The following is a 26,414-nucleotide window of genomic DNA, read 5'->3' as shown; positions in this document are numbered from 1 at the left end:
AAGAGAGAAAGAAAGAACATAATAAGAATAGGCCACAAAAAGTGAATTTCACCAATCACAGTCTCGATTAGATCACCTTTCCCTTCCGGTGTCTCCGGGACGGAAACGAAGGAAATTGGAGAAATTCAATAACATACGACATCAAAATTCATCGGAACGATTTTCCCATTCGTCAGAAAGCCTAGTAACGATGAATCGACTCACCGCAGGACTTTGTTTCACAACAGCGATGAAATAGCAGTCTCCATTCGGTTCCAGTAAAATCTCAACATGCTTGGAACATAAAGCAACAGTAGAGCTGTTTGCAATTTTCCACGCGGGAGGCGAAGACGATCAAGACAGCATAGCCAATTTGGCACTTTCCCACTACACATTTAATTCCCCGGGAAGCAAATCAAATTGTTTTGTGAACAGAAGTACAGCGGGAATGGAAACAGCATTTTAACAAGCTGTGTCGTTGCAACTGATCAGTAGAAATGGCAGTGGTGGGATTCGAACCCACGCCCCTGTCGAGACTGGAGCCTTAATCCAGCGCCTTAGACCGCTCGGCCACACTACCAACGGCCGCCCAATTTTCTTGCATTTCCAATTGAGCTCCTGCATGACAACAGATGGAAAGTCACGTGAAATGGGTTCCATGATTCCTCTCCGACTCGCACGGCTGCTTGGATGTGCCGGCTACAATATCAATTTCGCAACAAATAATGATAGCTCATCAATCCGGATAAAAATCAATGGTAAGCTGAGGCTATCTTCTCAGACTCTTTTCAGCTACAAATGTATCTGTGAGTGCGTGAGCAAACATGTTCGCTTATGATTTGGTCAAATAACCATGAACTGCTTGACATTACTGCAATTTCGATTCTTGCTTTGCTAAATGATTTCACCCATTGCTCGAAACAGGACAACTTTCACGTTTACACGGAACATGAAACACACCGGACTACAGGGAAAATGCACAAAGCTGAGCAGGCCGTGTTCCACATCATACCGTGCAGCATAGTTTCAGTCACTGTGTCTGTTTTGCAGAATAAGAGTCCCAAAGAATGTTCTCCAGCCTAAAAGCGGAGGTAGCATTACAATCCGAGAACGACCGATCACAGTGTGAGGATGCTCTGACCTCGGGGCCAGTTCGAGATGCCACTTTCCTTGCCTTTTACATAAACCGTGCAATTGGCTGCAGGGATGTTCACACCTGGACATGAGCCACATCGATACAACTGAGTTGGAAACCTGCGTGGGAATCAACGAGAAGCGACTCAATAAATCTTGCTAAATTCCATGGTGCTTATTAGAAATGCAGTTTCTGTTCACCTCAATTTAAAAGGCAGTTTTTGAACATAGTAACTGAAATCAAAAGCTAATTATCTCACCCCACCTCCACTCCGGGAGAGGTGCTAACTGCACTTGATTGCTTTTTGTTCTCGATGTGAAGAGCTCTCACGCCTGAGTCACCTTCACGCCTCTTGTTGCTGAGTGACTCAAAAAGAAGGAGTTTCACCAGAGCTGCAACTGCCTCACTTTCCCAGTCGCTCTCCCCGTTGACATTTTCCTGCTCATCAGTGATTTAAAGAAAACCAAAAGGATGCGATGTTATTCTGCAGCCTCTTTGTCGATTCCTCCGTTTAAATTCCAACATGGCTTAGATCTCGGGGCGCACCTTAATACTAGTTTTGAAAGCACAGGTCCAGAGCTTCCTCTGAGAGTGCAATTTCTTTCATTGCTGTTGCTGATTGAATGAGCCACTAACGTGCGAACTGCTCCAAAACATGATTCAGGACCTCTGGTGCCAATTCTCGCACTTTGAATAACGACAGACAGCTTCCAAATGAGGCCTTTCAGATACGACTTTGGGGTACATTTGGCAGACAGAATAGTTCAGGAATCCGTGGTGCACTGTGACACCAGCGCATCACCTTCTTCCCTGTCTTTGAACCGGGCCGCCTCAGCAAGGAATGCAAATGCAGTATTGCTCTTCGTGGAAGGATCGGTAACTACACTCTCAAACTGAATGGCACATGATCAGAAGCAGTTTGTAGAATATCTTTACAATGCTCTGCACAGTAATCAAATGGAAATGCATTGCATTTCACGACGAGAGCAGATTTGTTCAAGCAAATTCGAAGGCAGGTTTGCAGATGGGAAAGCAAGCAGGAAAGCTCCGTTCTTGTCCATGTAAAAGGCTGCAGATGAAGAACAAAACAGTTTCGACCGCGGGAACCTATCTTGCGGAAGGTGAACGTGCTGATCACTATGCTACAGAAACAAGCCCACAGCCGCCCCTGCTGCAGCTCAGTGGTATCCGACACTGAAAGTTGAAGACATTCTACCTTTCACCTTTCTGTTTCCAAATGCTCGTTGTTTCATGGGAGTTGTTTAATTTTGGCTGTGTGGTATGCATGGACGAGATACACCGAAGTATCTGTTTTCACCCGGTGTAGCCCAATAACGTTGTGTTGCTTACACCGGCTTTAAAAGGATAACTTTTTAGCCGAGCTGGTCGTCGCAGTCTGTGGCACAATCTTTAGTCTGTTCGACTGCTCACTGGAAAGGTAGTATTGTGAAACACTGCAGAAACGAAGGACTTCCTTACTTTTGCTCCGACTGACCATACTCTGTGAAATTTTCCCAGATTCTCAGTTGAGGAGTTTTTGCAGCTGGAAATTATCTCAGAAAGCCTGTTAATTCGTAATGTATTGAACGAATCGCAAAACAGAAAACATTTGACACGCAACAGAAACAAAACTGGCAAACCAAATGCATTTTCAGATACAGTGAGCATGAATGCTAAACGTGAGACACTCCGAGCGCATGAGCCATAAAGTAATCTCACAACTAACATCAGGGCAATTCCAAACTACTCTTTCAATGATACTTGAGCCTCAGTGCACCACCATATCCCAGACAATGCTGAAAAGAGAGAAAGAAAGAACATAATAAGAATAGGCCACAAAAAGTGAATTTCACCAATCACAGTCTCGATTAGATCACCTTTCCCTTCCGGTGTCTCCGGGACGGAAACGAAGGAAATTGGAGAAATTCAATAACATACGACATCAAAATTCATCGGAACGATTTTCCCATTCGTCAGAAAGCCTAGTAACGATGAATCGACTCACCGCAGGACTTTGTTTCACAACAGCGATGAAATAGCAGTCTCCATTCGGTTCCAGTAAAATCTCAACATGCTTGGAACATAAAGCAACAGTAGAGCTGTTTGCAATTTTCCACGCGGGAGGCGAACACGATCAAGACAGCATAGCCAATTTGGCACTTTCCCACTACACATTTAATTCCCCGGGAAGCAAATCAAATTGTTTTGTGAACAGAAGTACAGCGGGAATGGAAACAGCATTTTAACAAGCTGTGTCGTTGCAACTGATCAGTAGAAATGGCAGTGGTGGGATTCGAACCCACGCCCCTGTCGAGACTGGAGCCTTAATCCAGCGCCTTAGACCGCTCGGCCACACTACCAACGGCCGCCCAATTTTCTTGCATTTCCAATTGAGCTCCTGCATGACAACAGATGGAAAGTCACGTGAAATGGGTTCCATGATTCCTCTCCGACTCGCACGGCTGCTTGGATGTGCCGGCTACAATATCAATTTCGCAACAAATAATGATAGCTCATCAATCCGGATAAAAATCAATGGTAAGCTGAGGCTATCTTCTCAGACTCTTTTCAGCTACAAATGTATCTGTGAGTGCGTGAGCAAACATGTTCGCTTATGATTTGGTCAAATAACCATGAACTGCTTGACATTACTGCAATTTCGATTCTTGCTTTGCTAAATGATTTCACCCATTGCTCGAAACAGGACAACTTTCACGTTTACACGGAACATGAAACACACCGGACTACAGGGAAAATGCACAAAGCTGAGCAGGCCGTGTTCCACATCATACCGTGCAGCATAGTTTCAGTCACTGTGTCTGTTTTGCAGAATAAGAGTCCCAAAGAATGTTCTCCAGCCTAAAAGCGGAGGTAGCATTACAATCCGAGAACGACCGATCACAGTGTGAGGATGCTCTGACCTCGGGGCCAGTTCGAGATGCCACTTTCCTTGCCTTTTACATAAACCGTGCAATTGGCTGCAGGGATGTTCACACCTGGACATGAGCCACATCGATACAACTGAGTTGGAAACCTGCGTGGGAATCAACGAGAAGCGACTCAATAAATCTTGCTAAATTCCATGGTGCTTATTAGAAATGCAGTTTCTGTTCACCTCAATTTAAAAGGCAGTTTTTGAACATAGTAACTGAAATCAAAAGCTAATTATCTCACCCCACCTCCACTCCGGGAGAGGTGCTAACTGCACTTGATTGCTTTTTGTTCTCGATGTGAAGAGCTCTCACGCCTGAGTCACCTTCACGCCTCTTGTTGCTGAGTGACTCAAAAAGAAGGAGTTTCACCAGAGCTGCAACTGCCTCACTTTCCCAGTCGCTCTCCCCGTTGACATTTTCCTGCTCATCAGTGATTTAAAGAAAACCAAAAGGATGCGATGTTATTCTGCAGCCTCTTTGTCGATTCCTCCGTTTAAATTCCAACATGGCTTAGATCTCGGGGCGCACCTTAATACTAGCTTTGAAAGCACAGGTCCAGAGCTTCCTCTGAGAGTGCAATTTCTTTCATTGCTGTTGCTGATTGAATGAGCCACTAACGTGCGAACTGCTCCAAAACATGATTCAGGACCTCTGGTGCCAATTCTCGCACTTTGAATAACGACAGACAGCTTCCAAATGAGGCCTTTCAGATACGACTTTGGGGTACATTTGGCAGACAGAATAGTTCAGGAATCCGTGGTGCACTGTGACACCAGCGCATCACCTTCTTCCCTGTCTTTGAACCGGGCCGCCTCAGCAAGGAATGCAAATGCAGTATTGCTCTTCGTGGAAGGATCGGTAACTACACTCTCAAACTGAATGGCACATGATCAGAAGCAGTTTGTAGAATATCTTTACAATGCTCTGCACAGTAATCAAATGGAAATGCATTGCATTTCACGACGAGAGCAGATTTGTTCAAGCAAATTCGAAGGCAGGTTTGCAGATGGGAAAGCAAGCAGGAAAGCTCCGTTCTTGTCCATGTAAAAGGCTGCAGATGAAGAACAAAACAGTTTCGACCGCGGGAACCTATCTTGCGGAAGGTGAACGTGCTGATCACTATGCTACAGAAACAAGCCCACAGCCGCCCCTGCTGCAGCTCAGTGGTATCCGACACTGAAAGTTGAAGACATTCTACCTTTCACCTTTCTGTTTCCAAATGCTCGTTGTTTCATGGGAGTTGTTTAATTTTGGCTGTGTGGTATGCATGGACGAGATACACCGAAGTATCTGTTTTCACCCGGTGTAGCCCAATAACGTTGTGTTGCTTACACCGGCTTTAAAAGGATAACTTTTTAGCCGAGCTGGTCGTCGCAGTCTGTGGCACAATCTTTAGTCTGTTCGACTGCTCACTGGAAAGGTAGTATTGTGAAACACTGCAGAAACGAAGGACTTCCTTACTTTTGCTCCGACTGACCATACTCTGTGAAATTTTCCCAGATTCTCAGTTGAGGAGTTTTTGCAGCTGGAAATTATCTCAGAAAGCCTGTTAATTCGTAATGTATTGAACGAATCGCAAAACAGAAAACATTTGACACGCAACAGAAACAAAACTGGCAAACCAAATGCATTTTCAGATACAGTGAGCATGAATGCTAAACGTGAGACACTCCGAGCGCATGAGCCATAAAGTAATCTCACAACTAACATCAGGGCAATTCCAAACTACTCTTTCAATGATACTTGAGCCTCAGTGCACCACCATATCCCAGACAATGCTGAAAAGAGAGAAAGAAAGAACATAATAAGAATAGGCCACAAAAAGTGAATTTCACCAATCACAGTCTCGATTAGATCACCTTTCCCTTCCGGTGTCTCCGGGACGGAAACGAAGGAAATTGGAGAAATTCAATAACATACGACATCAAAATTCATCGGAACGATTTTCCCATTCGTCAGAAAGCCAAGTAACGATGAATCGACTCACCGCAGGACTTTGTTTCACAACAGCGATGAAATAGCAGTCTCCATTCGGTTCCAGTAAAATCTCAACATGCTTGGAACATAAAGCAACAGTAGAGCTGTTTGCAATTTTCCACGCGGGAGGCGAAGACGATCAAGACAGCATAGCCAATTTGGCACTTTCCCACTACACATTTAATTCCCCGGGAAGCAAATCAAATTGTTTTGTGAACAGAAGTACAGCGGGAATGGAAACAGCATTTTAACAAGCTGTGTCGTTGCAACTGATCAGTAGAAATGGCAGTGGTGGGATTCGAACCCACGCCCCTGTCGAGACTGGAGCCTTAATCCAGCGCCTTAGACCGCTCGGCCACACTACCAACGGCCGCCCAATTTTCTTGCATTTCCAATTGAGCTCCTGCATGACAACAGATGGAAAGTCACGTGAAATGGGTTCCATGATTCCTCTCCGACTCGCACGGCTGCTTGGATGTGCCGGCTGCAATATCAATTTCGCAACAAATAATGATAGGTCATCAATCCGGATAAAAATCAATGGTAAGCTGAGGCTATCTTCTCAGACTCTTTTCAGCTACAAATGTATCTGTGAGTGCGTGAGCAAACATGTTCGCTTATGATTTGGTCAAATAACCATGAACTGCTTGACATTACTGCAATTTCGATTCTTGCTTTGCTAAATGATTTCACCCATTGCTCGAAACAGGACAACTTTCACGTTTACACGGAACATGAAACACACCGGACTACAGGGAAAATGCACAAAGCTGAGCAGGCCGTGTTCCACATCATACCGTGCAGCATAGTTTCAGTCACTGTGTCTGTTTTGCAGAATAAGAGTCCCAAAGAATGTTCTCCAGCCTAAAAGCGGAGGTAGCATTACAATCCGAGAACGACCGATCACAGTGTGAGGATGCTCTGACCTCGGGGCCAGTTCGAGATGCCACTTTCCTTGCCTTTTACATAAACCGTGCAATTGGCTGCAGGGATGTTCACACCTGGACATGAGCCACATCGATACAACTGAGTTGGAAACCTGCGTGGGAATCAACGAGAAGCGACTCAATAAATCTTGCTAAATTCCATGGTGCTTATTAGAAATGCAGTTTCTGTTCACCTCAATTTAAAAGGCAGTTTTTGAACATAGTAACTGAAATCAAAAGCTAATTATCTCACCCCACCTCCACTCCGGGAGAGGTGCTAACTGCACTTGATTGCTTTTTGTTCTCGATGTGAAGAGCTCTCACGCCTGAGTCACCTTCACGCCTCTTGTTGCTGAGTGACTCAAAAAGAAGGAGTTTCACCAGAGCTGCAACTGCCTCACTTTCCCAGTCGCTCTCCCCGTTGACATTTTCCTGCTCATCAGTGATTTAAAGAAAACCAAAAGGATGCGATGTTATTCTGCAGCCTCTTTGTCGATTCCTCCGTTTAAATTCCAACATGGCTTAGATCTCGGGGCGCACCTTAATACTAGCTTTGAAAGCACAGGTCCAGAGCTTCCTCTGAGAGTGCAATTTCTTTCATTGCTGTTGCTGATTGAATGAGCCACTAACGTGCGAACTGCTCCAAAACATGATTCAGGACCTCTGGTGCCAATTCTCGCACTTTGAATAACGACAGACAGCTTCCAAATGAGGCCTTTCAGATACGACTTTGGGGTACATTTGGCAGACAGAATAGTTCAGGAATCCGTGGTGCACTGTGACACCAGCGCATCACCTTCTTCCCTGTCTTTGAACCGGGCCGCCTCAGCAAGGAATGCAAATGCAGTATTGCTCTTCGTGGAAGGATCGGTAACTACACTCTCAAACTGAATGGCACATGATCAGAAGCAGTTTGTAGAATATCTTTACAATGCTCTGCACAGTAATCAAATGGAAATGCATTGCATTTCACGACGAGAGCAGATTTGTTCAAGCAAATTCGAAGGCAGGTTTGCAGATGGGAAAGCAAGCAGGAAAGCTCCGTTCTTGTCCATGTAAAAGGCTGCAGATGAAGAACAAAACAGTTTCGACCGCGGGAACCTATCTTGCGGAAGGTGAACGTGCTGATCACTATGCTACAGAAACAAGCCCACAGCCGCCCCTGCTGCAGCTCAGTGGTATCCGACACTGAAAGTTGAAGACATTCTACCTTTCACCTTTCTGTTTCCAAATGCTCGTTGTTTCATGGGAGTTGTTTAATTTTGGCTGTGTGGTATGCATGGACGAGATACACCGAAGTATCTGTTTTCACCCGGTGTAGCCCAATAACGTTGTGTTGCTTACACCGGCTTTAAAAGGATAACTTTTTAGCCGAGCTGGTCGTCGCAGTCTGTGGCACAATCTTTAGTCTGTTCGACTGCTCACTGGAAAGGTAGTATTGTGAAACACTGCAGAAACGAAGGACTTCCTTACTTTTGCTCCGACTGACCATACTCTGTGAAATTTTCCCAGATTCTCAGTTGAGGAGTTTTTGCAGCTGGAAATTATCTCAGAAAGCCTGTTAATTCGTAATGTATTGAACGAATCGCAAAACAGAAAACATTTGACACGCAACAGAAACAAAACTGGCAAACCAAATGCATTTTCAGATACAGTGAGCATGAATGCTAAACGTGAGACACTCCGAGCGCATGAGCCATAAAGTAATCTCACAACTAACATCAGGGCAATTCCAAACTACTCTTTCAATGATACTTGAGCCTCAGTGCACCACCATATCTCAGACAATGCTGAAAAGAGAGAAAGAAAGAACATAATAAGAATAAGCCACAAAAAGTGAATTTCACCAATTACAGTCTCGATTAGATCACCTTTCCCTTCCGGTGTTTCCGGAACGGAAACGAAGGAAATTGGAGAAATTCAATAACATATGACATCAAAATTCATCGGAACGATTTTCCCATTCGTCAGAAAGCCAAGTAACGATGAATCGACTCACCGCAGGACTTTGTTTCACAACAGCGATGAAATAGCAGTCTCCATTCGGTTCCAGTAAAATCTCAACATGCTTGGAACATAAAGCAACAGTAGAGCTGTTTGCAATTTTCCACGCGGGAGGCGAACACGATCAAGACAGCATAGACAATTTGGCACTTTCCCACTACACATTTAATTCCCCGGGAAGCAAATCAAATTTTTTTGTGAACAGAAGTACAGCGGGAATGGAAACAGCATTTTAACAAGCTGTGTCGTTGCAACTGATCAGTAGAAATGGCAGTGGTGGGTTCGAACCCACGCCCCGATCGAGATTGGAGCCTTAATCCAGCGCCTTAGACCGCTCGGCCACACTACCAGCTGCGCTGCCACCCCATTTTCTTGCATTTCCAATTGAGCTCCTGCATGACAACAGATGGAAAGTCACTCACTTATCTTTCACCTTTCTGTTTCCAACAGCTCATTGTTGTCCAGGGTAATTGACATCTTGAAAAAGCTAAAACAAATGACAGTTGAAATTGGTGACAAAATTGAGCCAAGGATGTCGTCAATGTTTGGTCTATAGGGTGAGGTGGAACAGGCTGGACATCTTTCCCGACAGCATAACGGCTGCGACATGATTTTATGGAAGGGTTGTAAACTGAGTATTTTCGTGTTTTACCCAAGCTGGGGTGAGTTGAAAACTCGAGAGCATAGGTTTACGGTGAGTGATCTGAAATTGACAAAGGACCTGAGGCACATTTCCCACACACAAGGTTGTGCGTGTATGAAATGAGCTACCAGAGGGAGTGGAGTAGGCTATTGCACTTAAGAAAATTGCAATGGTAATCGAATGAGTTTCTGGATAGGATGGGTTTAGAGGGATTGAGGCCAAATGCTGGGGAACGGGACTTGTTTAATTTTGGTTATATGGCGAGCATGGATGAGATACACTGAAGTATCTGTTTCCACGCGGTGTTCCCCAATAACATTGTGTTGCTTACACCGGTTTTAAAGAATTACCATCATAGCAGCAGGGACACTTGGCAATGTTGGTTGGTTTTGTGATTGAAAGTCTTTGTCCAGCGGGTGTGCCACAGGGATCTGTGCATTATGGGCATTAATTGCTCGGATGTGAATGCAGAAGGTATCATTATTGGTTTGCAAATGACAGGAAAGGTGAGGGTGTTGTCCACAGTGTGAGGATGGTCTCAGGCTCCAGTCTGAAGGTTGAGTCTGAGACAGAATTTCAAGAGAGTAATTTCAATTAATAAGCAGGCAAGAGCACAGCAGGCATTAAGGGAAAACTATCAATTAAACTGCATTACCTCAATGTAAAAGACTTGAAAAGTAAGGCAGATGAACACTCGGTTGGATGGGATCATGGGAATGGTAAATCACAGGAGTTACAGAAACACAGCTGAATGAGGGCCTCGACAGGCAGCTCAAAATTCCAGGGCACAGATGCTATAGGAAGGATAGAATGGGAAGCAAGAGAGGAGGGGAATTGGTGATTTTGATCAGTGAAAACATCACTGCAACACTTAGAGAGCATATTACTCGAGAACTGCCAGCGAAGCTTTATTCATGGAACTGAGAAATATGGCTGGATGATCAGTTTGATATGACGGTAGTACAGGTCCGCAGTAGTCAGCGGGAAATTGAACAGCAAATACGTCGGAGATCTCAGATATCTGTAAGAATGATAGGGTGGTAATGGTCGGGGATTTTAATTTTCTCAACCTCGACTTCCTGCAGCAAGGTAGGGGTTGCGCACCTCGATATTTGCTGTGGGGAAAAAGGGGAATCCAGGAGAAAACAGTACAAGGAGCGCACTGTCACAGCAATGCCCCACCCACCCCCTTTCCACGGTCACCTTCTGCCCCAAGTGTAACAGAGTCTGTGGAAGGCCCAATTGGTCTGTACACCCACCAACAGATTCCCCTGAGAATGGGAGAGAATCAGCCTTGTCTGTGACCCATTACCAATGAGATGGTGAGATAGAAAGATTGAATCCATTCACTATTATCCCAGTGCATTTGTTACAAATTCCAATAATTCCCTGTTAATGCAGTGTCTAAAACTGGAATGCTTATAAGGGGCCCTGAACACCTGTCCGTCCAGTCCTATGTTCTGATCCTTATTACCCAGAATTTGGTCTCCGACTGTTTGATAATCTGAAGCCACATATTGTCTTAGCCATCTATTGCAATCTCTAATGGTGAGAGTTCCCCGTTCTGCTTTCCATTCTGCCTGACCTTCCACAATGTTGTGTCCTGTGAATATTAATACCTCACCTTTTTGTTCACCTTGTTACCGTGTCTCCGTGATGGTGATTAGATAGAAATCACAAGTCACACGAGCAAATCCCTTATTGCAAATGCTTCATGCACTCAAATTAAGAAGCATTAATTTACTTTAAAAATCACAATTTCCTGTTACAAACTTATCTGTTGATGTACAATTTTACTTAAACTCAGTGTCTTCCTGTTTCTTTCTGTTTCTCCTCAGTCACATCCCCAAGTTTCAATATTTCAACATTTCTCTATGGAATTGGGAATTTCCTTTCAGCTGAGCCCTGTCCCTTCTTTTCTGTGTCAGTTTAAAGCACTCTACATAATCCCGGTCATATGATTGACCAGGTCCCAGCGCTGTACCATCCCTGTAAAATAGCTGACTCCGCTCTGAGTACTGGTAGCAGTGCTCACTGCAGCAGAACCACTTCTTTTGACACCATGGTTTCATCCTGATACCTTCCTGCGCTCTAATGATATCACTCATTAACTCTCCATGTGGTATGCCTCAATGTCTAACTGCTGCCTCTGTCAATGCCTTTCGCTTTTACAGCTGGTCTAAGATCCTGAGATAACAGAATTCTTCACTCCAGAGAGAGGAGGCAGCAGAAGTCTGGGACGGAGACTGGCTTTCTCTAGATCTCTGTTGGACTCAGTGCTCCTCTACATGAGTAATCCTCACTGCATCATTCTAATTACCCATTCTGTCTGTTTCTCTGTCTCCTGCAGATACTCAGGATATTCCAACTCCTGTCTCATCCATCACCACATTGAAGATGGTTGGTCAGCCAGAGAGAGATCGAGAGGCAGGTCTAAAGCCTTTAGTAAATTCTGCAACCAGTAAAGTCACTCACAGTAAACAGCACAGGGAGAAGTTAGTGGCCTCTAACTTTCGACCCGGAAGACAACACTCAGATATAATGCTGATCACTACAAATCTTTCTACCTTTCACATCCTCCCCTTATGACTACAATAGTCATTTCCATTACCTTCATGTGCTGCCCTAATTCTGTCTGTGACTCTCACCATGTCCCACCCCTACAGCCCACCATTTTTCTGAATATCCTCCTTCAAACGTTCCCTATCTATGTCACCTGTTCCAGCCTCCACAATTCTCCTTATCATTGGAAAAAACCTTCCATTCAAAGCTGATCAAATATCCTCTAACTCTCCTGATCGATCTAACTACTTTTAGTTGTGAAACTCTCATTATTTCTGCAAAATACTATCCAATAGGATTTAAAGCCCTCCCTGCCGTTGCATGGTCCTCCCATCCATACAACAGTCCCTGTCTTTGTAACATTGTCCTGCATCTTTCAACCTCCTGTTTGCTGAATCCTCTTCAGCCACTGCAATTTCTCTTTTTCTGTCACTTTCCCCTCCTCTTCGAAACCGCCATCTATTTAATACCACGCAGTCTCTGCAGCCCTCCCTATTTCTAATCACCAACTGCCTCTACAACCCTCCCTACATCCTTTCCCACTTCCAGCCCCTTCAGCACCTTATATAAATGCAAACACCCCATTCGCCAAGGCTACTCCAGGTCCGACAATATCTGTCAGAATCTGAAGTCCACACTCACTCTAACCTGCAATTCTCTCTCTAATCCATTAACATCTGCAGCCACCACTGCTGTGTGTACTTTTCTTCAGTCCTGCAGTCCCATTAAGCTTCACAAGCTTGCATTAACTAAAGCCTGTGTATCTTAGTAATGTCCTAAAAACTTTCATGTCTCTGTAAACTGCTCCAAATTATCCACTATCTCCATAAACATCTACAGTTCATAAAGCTGTCCCCTTCTGTATAACCTCTTCCAGTCCTGTCAACAGCCCCAATCTATGGTGACCCTTTAATGTTCCCTTGTTGTGTAATCACTTTAAGACCCTGACGAATTCCTGATCTTATCACCAACTGCAATCTTTGTGACTGTCCAGTTCCAATAAGACTCACTTTCAGTGCCAACTCATCCAGTTTCTACATCCATCTATAATCTCCTTATCCTCCTCCAATTCTTTGATGCTAATTAAATTAAATTTCACCATCTTTCCCTCCACCCTCCCGACCACAGGAAACTCTTTCAGCTTGTGCAACACTCCCCATCTGTGTATCTGTCTCCAACCCAGCAACCTGGCATTCTCCCTTGCCTTTCTATCTATGTCGTCTCCAGGACCCAGAGGCCCTCTTGTATCTGTAAGCATCTTCAGTCATTACAACCTGCCATATCTCTGTTAGTATACACGGTTCTCTTCTCCCTGAAACACCCCCTGTCTCTACCTCTCAGTCTGCCTGCCTCTCCCTACATCCATACCTATCCCTATCTCCAGAATGGAATCCAACTCCCTCTATCACTGTAAATTCCTCCAATCACCAAACACCTTTGTCCCATTGACATTCTTGACCAGATGTAACTCTGTTTAACTCTAGCATCCTCGAGCCCCTGTAAGCCTCCCTAAATCTGTAACCTCTTCTCATCTGTTCAGCCCCCCAGTACTGAGGAATGACTCTCTGCATTCGCCAAAAGGCAGATGGAATGACAGTGAACAGACGTAATGGAACCGTCATTCCGGAGATGTAGCTGCAGAATGACCATTGCTGGGAAGGGAATATTGAAGGGTTTTTGGGATCTCGGCAGGCTAGGCAAAAAGCCAGCAAGTTGTGAAGAAAGAATGAGATTAATGCATTAATGAGACAGTCATGTGGATCTGAAGATCAAATGTTGGAATCTATTTGGGTGGAGCTGAGAATAAACAAGCAGCAGCAGCCCTTATCAGAAATTCTTTTATAGGCACCAGGCACTGATGGTAATGTCAATATGGTTACGGTCAGGTTACTGAATATACTTGTAGCAAGGGCAGTACAGTAACTGTGTGACAGTGGTCTCCATCCCGACTAGATATCAGGGCTGTATCGGATAGAATCCAGGATTACACATGAGATGTTTTTCTATAAGATCATATCAAGGAGCCAGCCACAAAATTGTCTATTGTAGATTAAATGCAGTGTAATTATAAATATCTCATAATCTCATTATAAAGGAGTTTTGTGAGCAGTGACCCACAATGTTATAATGTAGATATGGTGTCTGAGTTATGACCATGAGATGTACGAGTATGGGCGGTCCTCTAAGCAGAAATGTGTGTGAAGTTTTGAAGTGGCTTTTACACAGAAACATGAACAGGCAGAGAATAGAGGGATATGGATCATCTGCAGGCAGGTGGTATATATCGAGAACAGCACCATGGACAAGCACAGCCATGGTGGGCCGAAGGGTCTATAGCTGTGCAGTACTGTTCTATTTTCTAACTTCCCAGCATCTACCATGTCAACGCCCTTCAGAATCTTGGAAGTTACATTCAATTCCTGTCTCATTTTTCTAAACATCAATGGGTTCAACCTCAATCTCCTTCACCTCTTCCCATTTGAAAGTTCATCCATTCTCAGGATTAGCCGAGTTACCCTTCTGTGGCCTGCCTCCGTTGGAAGAATATCTTTCCTTCGGGCACTCATGCCGTTCATAATATTGTAGGTGTGGTCTGACTCGTATCTTGTATAGTTTTTGCAAGACAACATTCCCTTTGTAATAAGTGGCCGCATTGTATTTGCCTTCTCTAATACCTGCTGAGCCTGGGAGCTACCTTTTTCAGATTGACAAACAAGAACTCCGTCAACCCCTTCTGCTGTCAGTCTGAAACCAAATCGTGTTAGCCTGACAGCATGCTGATATACTTTAGAAAGGATATGTGAATAAACAATAATTGGACCCTTAGAAACACATTTTGTAAAATAAAATGTGTTTTTGAACCAGTTGGACTTTATTTGTTGTTGTAAATATAAATGGCAGAATAGATAAGGGTGTAGGTGGGGCGTGTTGTTATGGGGGATACGTTCTATGTGAATTTTCAGAAGCCTTTATGTAAGTTTCAGTAAGGGCTGAGGGGTAACTTGTTCAAGGATAGTGCCCATTAAATATAAATAAGATCTTCTATGTGTAGAAACAGAGGATTTGGATGCGATATTAACCAAAATAAATCTTGTGGAGAAAGACATGGAAGCTCAGGAACTTTGGGAAATAATAGTGATACCTTGGAAAGAATCATCAACAGAGAATATAAAGTGCTGGAATCTTAAAACAAATAAAGTTAGATCCATCCTCAGTAGCTCCTTAGGTCGAACCTAGATTTTTTTTTGTGGGAAGCGAGGGAAGAGATTGCAGTGTCCCTAACAAAGATAGTTATATTTTCAACAGACACAGTGAGGTGTCGGAAGACTGCAGGGCGGCTAATGCTGTTTCATCACTTAAAGGTTGCAGAGAAAAGCCAGGAAATTACAGCCCCGTGAGCCCAATGATGGGGAACTTGTTGGAGGAGATTCTGATAGAAAGGAGCGACGCATATTTAGAAGGCAAGGGTTGATTCAAGATGGTCAGCATGGCTTTGTGAGTGGGAAACCGTGTTTCACAAACCGGAGTGACTCTTTGAGGAGGTGGCCAAAGATGGATGAAGGCAGAGCAGTGAACATTGTCCAAATGGTCTTTAGTGACATATTTAACACTGTTCGAAGGGATGTAGACTATCTAGTCAAGATGAACAAGGAAGCTTATTTAAGGTTGACGAAGCAAGGACAGACAGGGCTTTGTAGAGTTACGTGGAGAAACATCGTGGCTCATAGGTCCAGAGACCCGATTTTGATTCCAGCCTCAGGTAACTGTCTGTCTGGAGTTTGCACATTCTCCCCATGTCTGTGTGGATTTCCTCCAGGTGCTCCGGTTTTCACCCACAGTGCAAAGATGTGCAGGTTGGGTGACTCAGCCATGGTAAATTACCCATAGTGTTCACGAATGTGTAGGTTTGGTGCATTAGTCAGGGCAAATGGGGAGTAATGGGGTGGGGGAATATTTCTGAGTGGGATACGCTTTAGAGTAAGCGTATAGAATTGTTGGGCCAAATGGCCTGTTTCCACACTGTAGGGATTCTTTGAAGGTAGCTAGAAAGGAACTAAGAATTGACTTAGGACAGCTACAAGGGGGCATTACAAAACATTAAGCAAGGTTTACGGAAAACACTAAGGCATTCTCCACTTATGTGAGGAATAAGAGGATGGCCAGATTGAGTGTAGGGCCGGTCAGGCATAGTGGAGGGAACTTGTGTCTGGAGGCAGAGGAGATGGGGAGGTCCTTAATGAATACTATGCCTCAGTAGCCACTACTGTGAGGGACCTTGTTGTTTGTGAGAACAGCGTGAAAAGAACTAATGTATGTCAACAGGTTGACGTTAAGAATGCGTATTTGCTGAGAATTATGTAAAACATAAGGATAGATAAATCCTCTGGGCCAGACGGGATGTTTCCAAAGTTACTGCAGGTAGCGAGGGAAGAGATTTTTGTGCGGTTGGTGAGGACCATTCCACTTCCTGTCCACTGGTGTCGTACCAGAAGATTGGAGGATGGCAAATGTCATTACCTTGTTTGAGACAGGCAATATAATTAATCCTGGGAATTACAGACCATTTAGTCTTATGTCTGTGGTGGGCTGATTATTGGAGATGCCTCTGAGAGACAGGATTTATAATTCCTTGGAAAACCATAGTTTGATTAGAGATGGTCAGCATGGTTGTGTAAGGGGCAGATCATGCCTTACAAATCTTATTGAATCCTTTGAGAATGTGACAAAACACGTTAATGGCTCATTCAGAAAGTACGGAAGCATGGGTTACAGGGAAACCTGCCATCCTGGACACTGAATTCCTGGCCCATAGAAAACAGAGGGCGATAACAGATCGAAATCACTCAGATGCAGGTCGGTAACCAGTGGTGTTGTGCAGGGATCGGTTTTAGAACCTTGCTTTTTGTCATTTTTTTTAAATGACTTGGAAGTGGGTGTGGAAGACTGGGTTAATAAGTTTGTCAATGCCAAGAGGTTGCTGGTGTGGTGTATAGTGTGGAGGGGTGTTGTAGGCTACAACGGGACATTGACAGGATGCAGAGCTGGGCTGAGAAGTGGCAGATGGAGTTCAACCTCGAAAAATGTGAAGTGATTCATTTTGGAAGGTCGAAAACGAATGCAGAATGCAGGGATAAAGGCAGGACATTTGGCAATGTGGAGGAACAGATAGACATTGGGGTAGACATCTAGAGATCCCACCAAAGTTGCCACACAAGCTGATAGGAATGTTAAAAAGGAATATGTTGTGTTGGCTTTCATTAGCTTAGTTTTAAAGCTGTGAGGTTATGCTGCACCTCTGTGTAGCCCTGGTTTTACCCCACCTGGAATATTGTGTTCAGTGCTGGTCCCCTCATAACAGGAAGGATGTGGAAGCTTTATAGATGGTAAAGAGGAGATTTACCAGGATGCTGCCTGGACTGGAGTACATGTCTTATGAAGAAAGGTTGAGGGAACGAAGGCTTTTCTCATTGGAGTGAAAAAGGGTGAGGGGGTCTTGGAGGAGGTGAACAAGACGATGAGAGGTACAGAGAGAGTGAATAGTGAGATGTTATTTTTCCCCGTGGCAGAAAATGGCTATCACAAGATGGTAGAATTTTAAGTGAATTGAGGATGGTTAAGGGGATATTTCAGAGGTAGGTTCTTTGCACAGAGGGATTTGGATGGGTGGAATGCACTGCCAGTGGTGGAAGTAAAATCGAAAATTATATACATTTGGGACATTTAATAGGCTCTTGGATAGTCACAAGGATGTCATTAAATCAGCAGTTTGCAGGTTAGTTTGATCTTGCAGTCGGATTACAGGTTGATATGACATCATGGCCGAAGGGACATGTACTGCACTCTTCTGTGTTCTACGTTCCATATGGTAAACTGGGTAATAAGCTCAGATCAATGTAAAAGGATATGGCATTCAGGAGAAGGTAGTGAACTGGATACAAAATTGGCTTGATGGTAGGAGACAGAAGGGGGTGGGAAACGTATTGTTTTTCTGACTGGAAGCATGTGACTTGCAGTGTCGTGGTTGCAGAGTTGTTTGTCATTTGGATACATGGTTTGGATAGGAGTATTGGTTCCTGGTAAGTAAGGTTTTTTGGGTGACACTGAAATTGGTGACACAGCGAAGAACCAACAGGATGAACAGGACTGATGGCATAGTGGGCTGAAAAATAGCAGATGGTGTTTAATTAGATAAATGTGATTTGTTCCATTTTGATGAAACAAACCAGGGTGGGACTTGTTCAGTTAATGTTCGGGCCCTGGGTGGTATCGTCAATCAGAGACCCAGGCACACAGTTCTTTGAAAGTGGTGTCACAGGTAGACGGGCTGGTGAAGCAGGTGTTTGGGATAGTTACCTTCATTGGTCAGAGCATTGAGAGTAGGAGTTGGGACGTCATGTTGTATCTGTACAAGACATTGGTGAAGCCACCATGAAAGCGTTGTTGATTAGCAGGAAGATCTCATCTGGATCACTGACCTCTTTTTAACGTAGAACATCTTACATTCTCACCTGGACTGGCCAACATGTGACTCCAGATCCACATCAATATGGCTGACTCTGAGCTGTCCTCTGGATAATTAGTAATGAGGCAAAGATTTGTAGCCCAATCAGTGACATCCACATTCCATGAATGAATAAATGCAAGTACATATCTTCCCTCCCTACCACTGCAAACCCCTCCAGCTGCAGCCATCGTCGCCGGGTGTCTGTCTGGGGCTCTAGTTTGGATCGGTGTTGGCCATTGGCTCTCTTAATGGCTCTGCGAAGGCCATACTTGGATTACTTATATTCAAGTGGGTCTCCTGATCAGGAGGCCTCACTCCTTGTTTTTTGCAGGTTCTGTATATCCTGATTCATCCAGGGTTTCCTGTTGGGGAACACCTGGGTTGACTGCCTCGGTGTGCAGTCCTCCACACACTTGCTGATAAAGCCTGTGACAGTGGTGGCATACTTGTTCAAGGTACCTGCGGTCTGTTTGAACACGACCCAATCAGCTCATTCCAGACAGCCCCAGAGTTGATCCTCCGCCTCCTACAACTAGCATTGGACCTGCTTGAGCTTATGCCTGTAAGCTGGGAGAAGACACATGGCTGAAATGAGGATGGGGGGTGGAGTGGTCAGCATCGTTCCCAGTGGTGTAACAGTGGTTTAAAAATTGCGGGCCCCTGATGGTACCTGGGCAACACCTTCCTCAGATTGACTTGATTGAAGTCACCAGTTACAATACACAGGGAGTCGGGGTGTTCTGTCTCCAGGGTGTTAGTGATGGAGTACAGCCCATCCAGAGCTTCCTCCCCTCTGCTTGTGGTGGTATGTACGCAGCAGTTAGTGTAGCAGCAGCAAAATCCCGTGGTAGAGTGGACATTGGAATATTATTTCACTGGCAGGAGAGATTAAGATCCGAATAGCACCAGAGTTGAGTAATTGGAAGCATGTTTAGAAATGAGACAAGGAGAAACCTCTTCACCCAGAGAGTGGTTTCTTGAACAAAGGAACCACATTAGCTATCATCCAGTCATTCGGCACTTCGCTGGTTGTCAGCAAAGTATTAAATATATCCACCAGGGCCCCAGCAATCTCCTCCCTTACCTCCATTAACAGCCTTGGATACATTGCATTGGGCACCGGGGATTTCTCCACCTTTATGCCTGTGAAAACATTTAATACCTCAGCTTTATTGATCTTACCATGTTCTAGAACCTGATCATCCCGACTGAAATCCGCAGCTACAATGTCTTTCCCCTTTGTGAGTACAGGTGGGAAGTATTCATTGAAGACCTCACATACTTCCTCTGGCTCCATGCACAGAAGGTCCCTTTATGTCTCTAACAGGTCGTACCCTTTAGCTGGGAACATTTTTACTGTAACAAAACAAATAACATACCTTGTGGCTTTTCCTTACTAGTATCTGCCAAGGATATTTCATGCCCATTGATTGCCCCTCTTTTTTAAGAACCCCCTTGCACTCTCTCTACATTTGAAGGGCTTCATCTGTGTTTTTTTTAATTGTACTGTATTTTCTTTATCAAACTCACGATATCGCTTAATCAGTATTCGGCGGACCTGCTGCCTTTTCCATTCACTGTTCCCGGGACACACTGGCCCGGAATTCTCACTGTATCATTTTAAAATACTCCCACTTTCCGATTGTATCCTCAACTGCATATAATTCCTCCCAGTGTTTGGTTGTCTGATCCTGTCTAATGATAGTGATTAAGTTGAATGATAGTGATAATCAAATGACAAGTGACCTTTCCCAAATTTAGACACTTAACTTCTGCACAATCCTTACCTCTTTACACAATAACATTGAAACTTAGAGTTATGGTCACTATCCCCAAAAATCTATCTCATCCATATCTCTGTCATCATGTCCAGTACCGACAGCCAATCCTGTCTCTGTGACATCCCTCAGACGTTACCAACCTTCCCATCTGTGTATCTTATCCACGCTGCACAGCACATGATATCACTGTAACTTTCTCCAGTCATCAGAGGACTCCTCCATCCTGTCCTATCCACCTCATTGCCTCTAACCTTTTAACATCCCTCTCAACCTCCTCATCTGTATAAAGTCCTCCAGTTCCGACAGCCTTTCCTACCAATCCTCCCTTTGTGTAACATTATCAAACCACCTGACCATTCTCCGCATCTGTAACCTCACTTAATCTTTACAATCTTGTTGGAGTTGGAGACAAAATTACCTTGGACAAAGAAGTCAACAGGGTTTGGAAGATCTTAATCTCTCCTGCCAGTGAAATAATATTCCAATGTTCACTCTACCACGGGATTTTACTGCTGCTACACTAACTGCTGTGTACGTACCACCACAAGCAGAGGGTGAGGAAGCTCTGGATAGTCTGTTTCAAATGGGGTATTGCAAGGGTAGGTGCTGCACCCCTCATTGTAATTCAGTTGAAAATGTCAATGGTGCGATTAGTATTTTTGCAGATGATAAAAATTTTGGTGGAGTTGTTAAGAACGAGTAAGGATATCAAATGATACACCAATCAATACATCAGCTGGAAAAAGAATGGGCAGAGAAATGATAAATTGAACTAATTGTATAAACTCTTGAATGGGTACACGGATGATAGTAAAATGAGTTAAGTGTAGGTTTGTTTGATCTTAGAGGAGGATAAAAGGTCAGCATGACATAAAGGGCGGAAGAGTCTTGTACTGATCTGCATTCTACGTTCCTTGTGGTAGACTGGGTAATAACATCAGGTCAATGTGAAAGGATGCGATATCCATTAGGTGCAGAATTGTGTTGATAGTAGGAGAGTGAGTGTGGTAGGAGATGTTTTGATTTTCCAACTGGAGGCATGTGATCAGCGGTGTAGTGGGTCCATTGTTGTTTGTCATGTGGATAAATGGTTTGGATGGGAATATTGGTTTCCTGGTATTTAAGTTTGTGGGTGACGCTAACATTGGTGATATAGTAGGCAGTGAAGAAGGTTATCTGTGATACAACAGGATTAGCTGAAGAATAGCAGATGGAGTTTAATTAGATAAATGCGAAGTGTTCCACTTTGGTAAAATAATCCAGGGTGGGACTTATTCAGTTAATGTTCAAGCCCTGGGTAGTCTTGTCAGTCAGTGATGCAGGGTTGCAGGTACACAGTTCTTTGAAAGAGGTGTCATAGGTAGACAGGCTGGTGAAGCAGGCATTTGAGATGGTTACCTTCATTGGGCAGAGCATTGAGAGTAGGAGTTGGGATGTCATGTTGAATCTATACAAGACATTGGTGAGGTCACCATAAAAGCATTGTCAATCAGTAGGAAGAGCTCATCAGGTTCACTTACCTCCTTAAGGGAAGGACATCTAACACTCTTACCTGGTCTAGCCTACACGTGACTCCAGACCCACAACAATATGACTGACTCTGAGCTAACCTCTGTGTAATTAGCTATGGGGTAAAGAATGCTGATACAATCAGTGACACCCACATCCACTGAATAAATTAAAATACATATGTCCCTCCCATCTCTGCAAACCCCTCCAGCTGCAGTAATCCATACTGACTTTGTAACACCATTCAGGCCCTGATCACTCTCTGTAACACTCTCACCACCTCCAGTACCTTCACCTCTCCCTGTTCCTATCGTATCATTAAACACTGACAACAATTCCCCTTGCCAGTGCCCTCCTCCTGCTAGCAGACCCATCGCAATCTCCCTTTAATACTTACTGCTTAAACCCTCGCTATCACCACAGAATTTTAAGTACTTTTTTGTGATCTTCTCAGCCTGATAATCTAATATGATCCATTTTGTTTTGAGTGAGTGACGGGTATGAGTTTCTTGCTGAGGTTTTGTCTGTTGAATGTTTTACACTATCCCGTCAAATGTTTTCCACTGTTTGTTTACAGACACACATTTCAGTCTGGTTAGCCTGTTTCCCTTGATCAGTTCTTCTCTCAAACTCATGTAATTGGCTACTTTTGTTTCCAGCTGAAAATGTGTTGCTGGAAAAGCGCAGCAGGTCAGGCAGCATCCAAGGAACAGGAGAGTCGATGTTTCGGGCATGAGCCCTTCTTAATTCCTGAAGAAGGGCTCATGCACGAAACGTCGACTCTCCTGCTCCTTGGATGCTGCCTGATCTGCTGCGCTTTTCCAGCAACGCATTTCCAGCTCTGATCTCAAGCATCTGCAGTCCTCACTTTCTCCTATTTTTGTTTCTAGTTGTGGCATGCCCTTTCCGTGAGTCACTAAAAAAATTTATATCACTTTAAACTGTACTTTATCACAATTTCCCGGAGGACCTCTCAGTGTGACATTACTCATTCCCTCAACTTCATGACACAGTGGTCAACTTAAGATTGTTATGTCCCGAGCCAGTTGCCCAATGTATTAATTAAAGAAACAGTCACAGAAACATTCTCTGAACTCTTTTTCTAATATCACTTTTTTTGGTGTGATTGTTACAGATTATACCAATATTGAAGTTTCCAAAAATTATCACTATGCCTCTAATAAAAATTACAATGGAATTTGTGTTTAATGCAGTGATGAGCAATGAAATGCTGTTCGGTGGCTAAAATTGTTCTGCTACTTGTGTCCTTGGCAAGTCGTAGCCAGAATTTACATTCGGACTGACTCTACTTCATGATCTGAGGCCAAAAGCTTTCTCTGTAATGCCTTTGTTGCCAATTACTGTCAGCGTTACCCAACCCTCCTTTCCCATTCTGCTTAAGACCCCGCACGACTAAACCATCGACTTAATACATTCCACCTCTTATTCGCCCGGTAACCACGTCTCCCTGGTGTCTAAATCTCATTTATCTGTCTGTCAAAAATCCATCCAACTGATTGTGGAGACTTTGTCCATTCCAAAGAAAAACATAATTTCCTCTTTCCCACAATCTCCTGTCACATCCATATTCACTGATGTACAGTTTTAGTTAAACTTTGTCCAATCCTGTTCCTTTCTGAATGTCTTCATCCACATTCCCATGGTGTTCCAATGCTTCTCTTTGGATTTGGAAAGCTCCTTTCACCTGAACCCTGTCCCTGCATCCTCTCTGTCAGTTTAAACCCCTGTCCATAAACCTACCGACATGATTGGCCAGGACACTGGTCCCAGTGCAGTTCCAGTAGGAGCATCCTAATGGATTGTTTTTTAAGTCAGGTATGGGATGTCAGTGTCTCTGCCTGACCAGCCTTTCTTATCCATCCCTAGCTGTCCTTGAGCTTGCTTGGCCGTCTCAGAGGGTCATTTAGAGGCAAACACTCTGTCGTGCAGATCACATGAGGATAGGCAGATGTCCTTCTCTAAAGGACAAGGGTTTGGGTTTTGGTACATCAGCAATGGTCTCATATTCCTTTATGGATTGTTAATTATTATTTTTTAGTTATTGAATTGAAATTCCTTCATTTCTGATGGTGGGATTCAAACCTGTCTCTCCTGAACATTAGTTGAGGTTTTGGATACTTGTTCAAGCAATAATAACATGAGGCCATCACTTCGTCTGCTCACAGGTTGCTCATCCTTGAGCGCTGATACCAGTGCACCACAAAGCAGAACCCGTTCTTCCTACACAATTGTTTGCTTCTGACACCTTCCTGCACTCTGGTGATATCACTCAGTATCTCTCCATGTGGTATCCTTCACTGTGTGGGTCTAATTGCTGCCTCTGTCAGCGAGTCTCGCTCTTGCAGCTACTCCAGATCCTGAGGCAACAAAATGGTCCACTCCACAGAGACGCAGCAGCACAGGCCAGGGATGGAGACTGGGATTTTCCATATATCTATGGGACTCAGTGCCATTCTCCATATGTAACCCTCATTGTATCAGCCTAATTTCCCATTCTCTCTCTCTCTCTCTCTGTCTCGTGTAGGTTCTCAGAAAGTTCCTGACTCAATGGACTTCCCAAATGCTGGGTGTCTCGTACATCACCACATTGAAGATGGTTGGTCAACCAGAGAGACAAAGGGCAGGGAGATCTGGAGCCTTCAATAAATCCTGCAGAGAGGTAAGATCACTCACAGTGCACAGAGCAGGGAGCAATGAGAGGGCTCCTAACATCGCTAACAAGACATGACACAGATACAGTGCTGGAGGGGGAGCACAGTACAGAGACACACCTGAGGCTCAATCACTGCCCCCACTGTAAGTTTTGTTGTTTTGAGAAAGCATATAGAGTTCACAATTATCCATCCAGGTCTGTGCTGTCTTAGTGAGCATCAGTACAACAGAGGGAAAAGCAGGCCTCCCACAAGAGGGAGGGAATGCTGCCTGGGATCTTTCTGTTCTGTATTCCCTCTCCAACACTGTATCTACAGCATGTCAGTGTCTTCAATAATTTTTAACTCCTATAACAGCTCCTGTCCCTGTAACCTCCTCCCTTCCCCTACATTCCCTCCACATATTTGAAATATGCTGCACTCCGGACTATCATCTCTATTGCTGCAACTTGGTTCAGTCTCTGCAACATGCCTTATCTCGATACTCTCCCCCTCCAATGATAAAGTCATGCAGCATGAAAACAGAACCTTCAATGCAACTAGTCCATGTCCATGTTGACCATGGTTCCTGAACGAGTGACATTTCCCTGCATTTGATCCATATCCCTTCAAACCTTCTCCTCTCCATGTTCCTACCCAAATATATTTTCCATGGTGTAATTGCACTTTTCTCTCCCATTTCTCTGACAGCTCATTCAATACGTGCACCATCCTCTGTGTGGGAAATGTTCTCCTCCGGTCCATTTTAAGTATCTCCTCTCTCACCTCATATTTATGCCCTCTAGTATGGGATCCCCTACCCGGGGATAGAGACCTTCACTATTCACCCTACGTATACGCCCTGTGGTTTTATAATCCTTTATAATCCTTTATAAGCTCACCCCTCAGCCACCTACGCCCAAGGGAAATGTAAAGGACGACACAAATATCTCTGCCACTTCTCTGCTGCAACTTTGCCACAATGTTCTGGGATACACTTGTTCAGGACCTGGGGCTTTCTCTACCTTTGTGTTCTAAGATCTCCAGCACCACCTCTTCTGTAATGGGGACTCTTTATAAGGCATCACTGTTTATTTCCCTTTGTTTCCAAGTCTTTGTCCATAGTACGTTCTGACATGAAATGTTCATTTAGGCTCTCCACCACCTCCTGTGGTTCCACGCATGGATGGCCTCGTTGATCTGTTGTCTCTCCAGTTGCTCTTTTGTTCGTGTATGCTGTAGGATCTCTTTGCATACTCTTAACCTTATCTGTCAAATATATCTCATCCCAACGTTTTGTTTTCCAACTTATCCAGCCTCTCCTTTCAAGTCAAACCCTCCAGTATCAGTAACATCTTTGTCAATCTTTCCTCCATTTTCAGTTTGAGAATATGCTTCCCAAAGCAGGAGGATCAGAATTCTACACAGTACTCCATCTGGAGACCCAGCAATGTCTGAAACTGCCATATCATGATGTATCAACTCATGTACTCAATGCTCTGTTCCATGAGGGGAAATGTGTCACATGCTGCTTTCCCTGGCCTGTCCACCTGCGATGCCACTTCCAAGGAACAATGTAACTGAAGCTCTTGGACTTTCTGCCTCTCTCTCTCTCTCTGTTTGACAACACGGCCCAGAGCTATTCCATTGATTGTTTTAGTTGTCTCTGGTTTGTTATAACAAAATCCAGCTCCTGAATTCAACTCCACCTTTCATTTCTTGAACAACTGGCTCAGTGGGTTAAGATCACCTTTGATAACTGTATTCACTGCCCACTATAACACTTATTTTACTATCCACAAACTTACT

The 26,414-nt window shown here is 44.1% G+C and overlaps 4 non-coding genes across 4 annotated transcripts; all 4 read right to left on the bottom strand.

Moving 5' to 3' along the window:
- Positions 1–477: 477 nt before the first annotated feature.
- On the bottom strand, positions 478–559 carry trnal-aag (transfer RNA leucine (anticodon AAG)). Its single transcript has one exon. It is a non-coding gene; the product is annotated as a tRNA-Leu (tRNA).
- Positions 560–3,392: 2,833 nt separating this feature from the next.
- On the bottom strand, positions 3,393–3,474 carry trnal-aag (transfer RNA leucine (anticodon AAG)). Its single transcript has one exon. It is a non-coding gene; the product is annotated as a tRNA-Leu (tRNA).
- Positions 3,475–6,307: 2,833 nt separating this feature from the next.
- trnal-aag (transfer RNA leucine (anticodon AAG)) lies at positions 6,308–6,389 on the bottom strand. The gene has a single exon. It is a non-coding gene; the product is annotated as a tRNA-Leu (tRNA).
- Positions 6,390–9,222: 2,833 nt separating this feature from the next.
- trnal-aag (transfer RNA leucine (anticodon AAG)) lies at positions 9,223–9,303 on the bottom strand. Its single transcript has one exon. It is a non-coding gene; the product is annotated as a tRNA-Leu (tRNA).
- Between the last annotated feature and the right edge of the window lie 17,111 nt (positions 9,304–26,414).

This window comes from Hemiscyllium ocellatum, unplaced genomic scaffold, assembly GCF_020745735.1.
Source record: "Hemiscyllium ocellatum isolate sHemOce1 unplaced genomic scaffold, sHemOce1.pat.X.cur. scaffold_1787_pat_ctg1, whole genome shotgun sequence".
Lineage (NCBI taxonomy): Eukaryota > Metazoa > Chordata > Chondrichthyes > Orectolobiformes > Hemiscylliidae > Hemiscyllium > Hemiscyllium ocellatum.
Note: the sequence above shows the minus strand (reverse complement) of the source record. Positions and strands in the feature narration are given on the sequence as shown.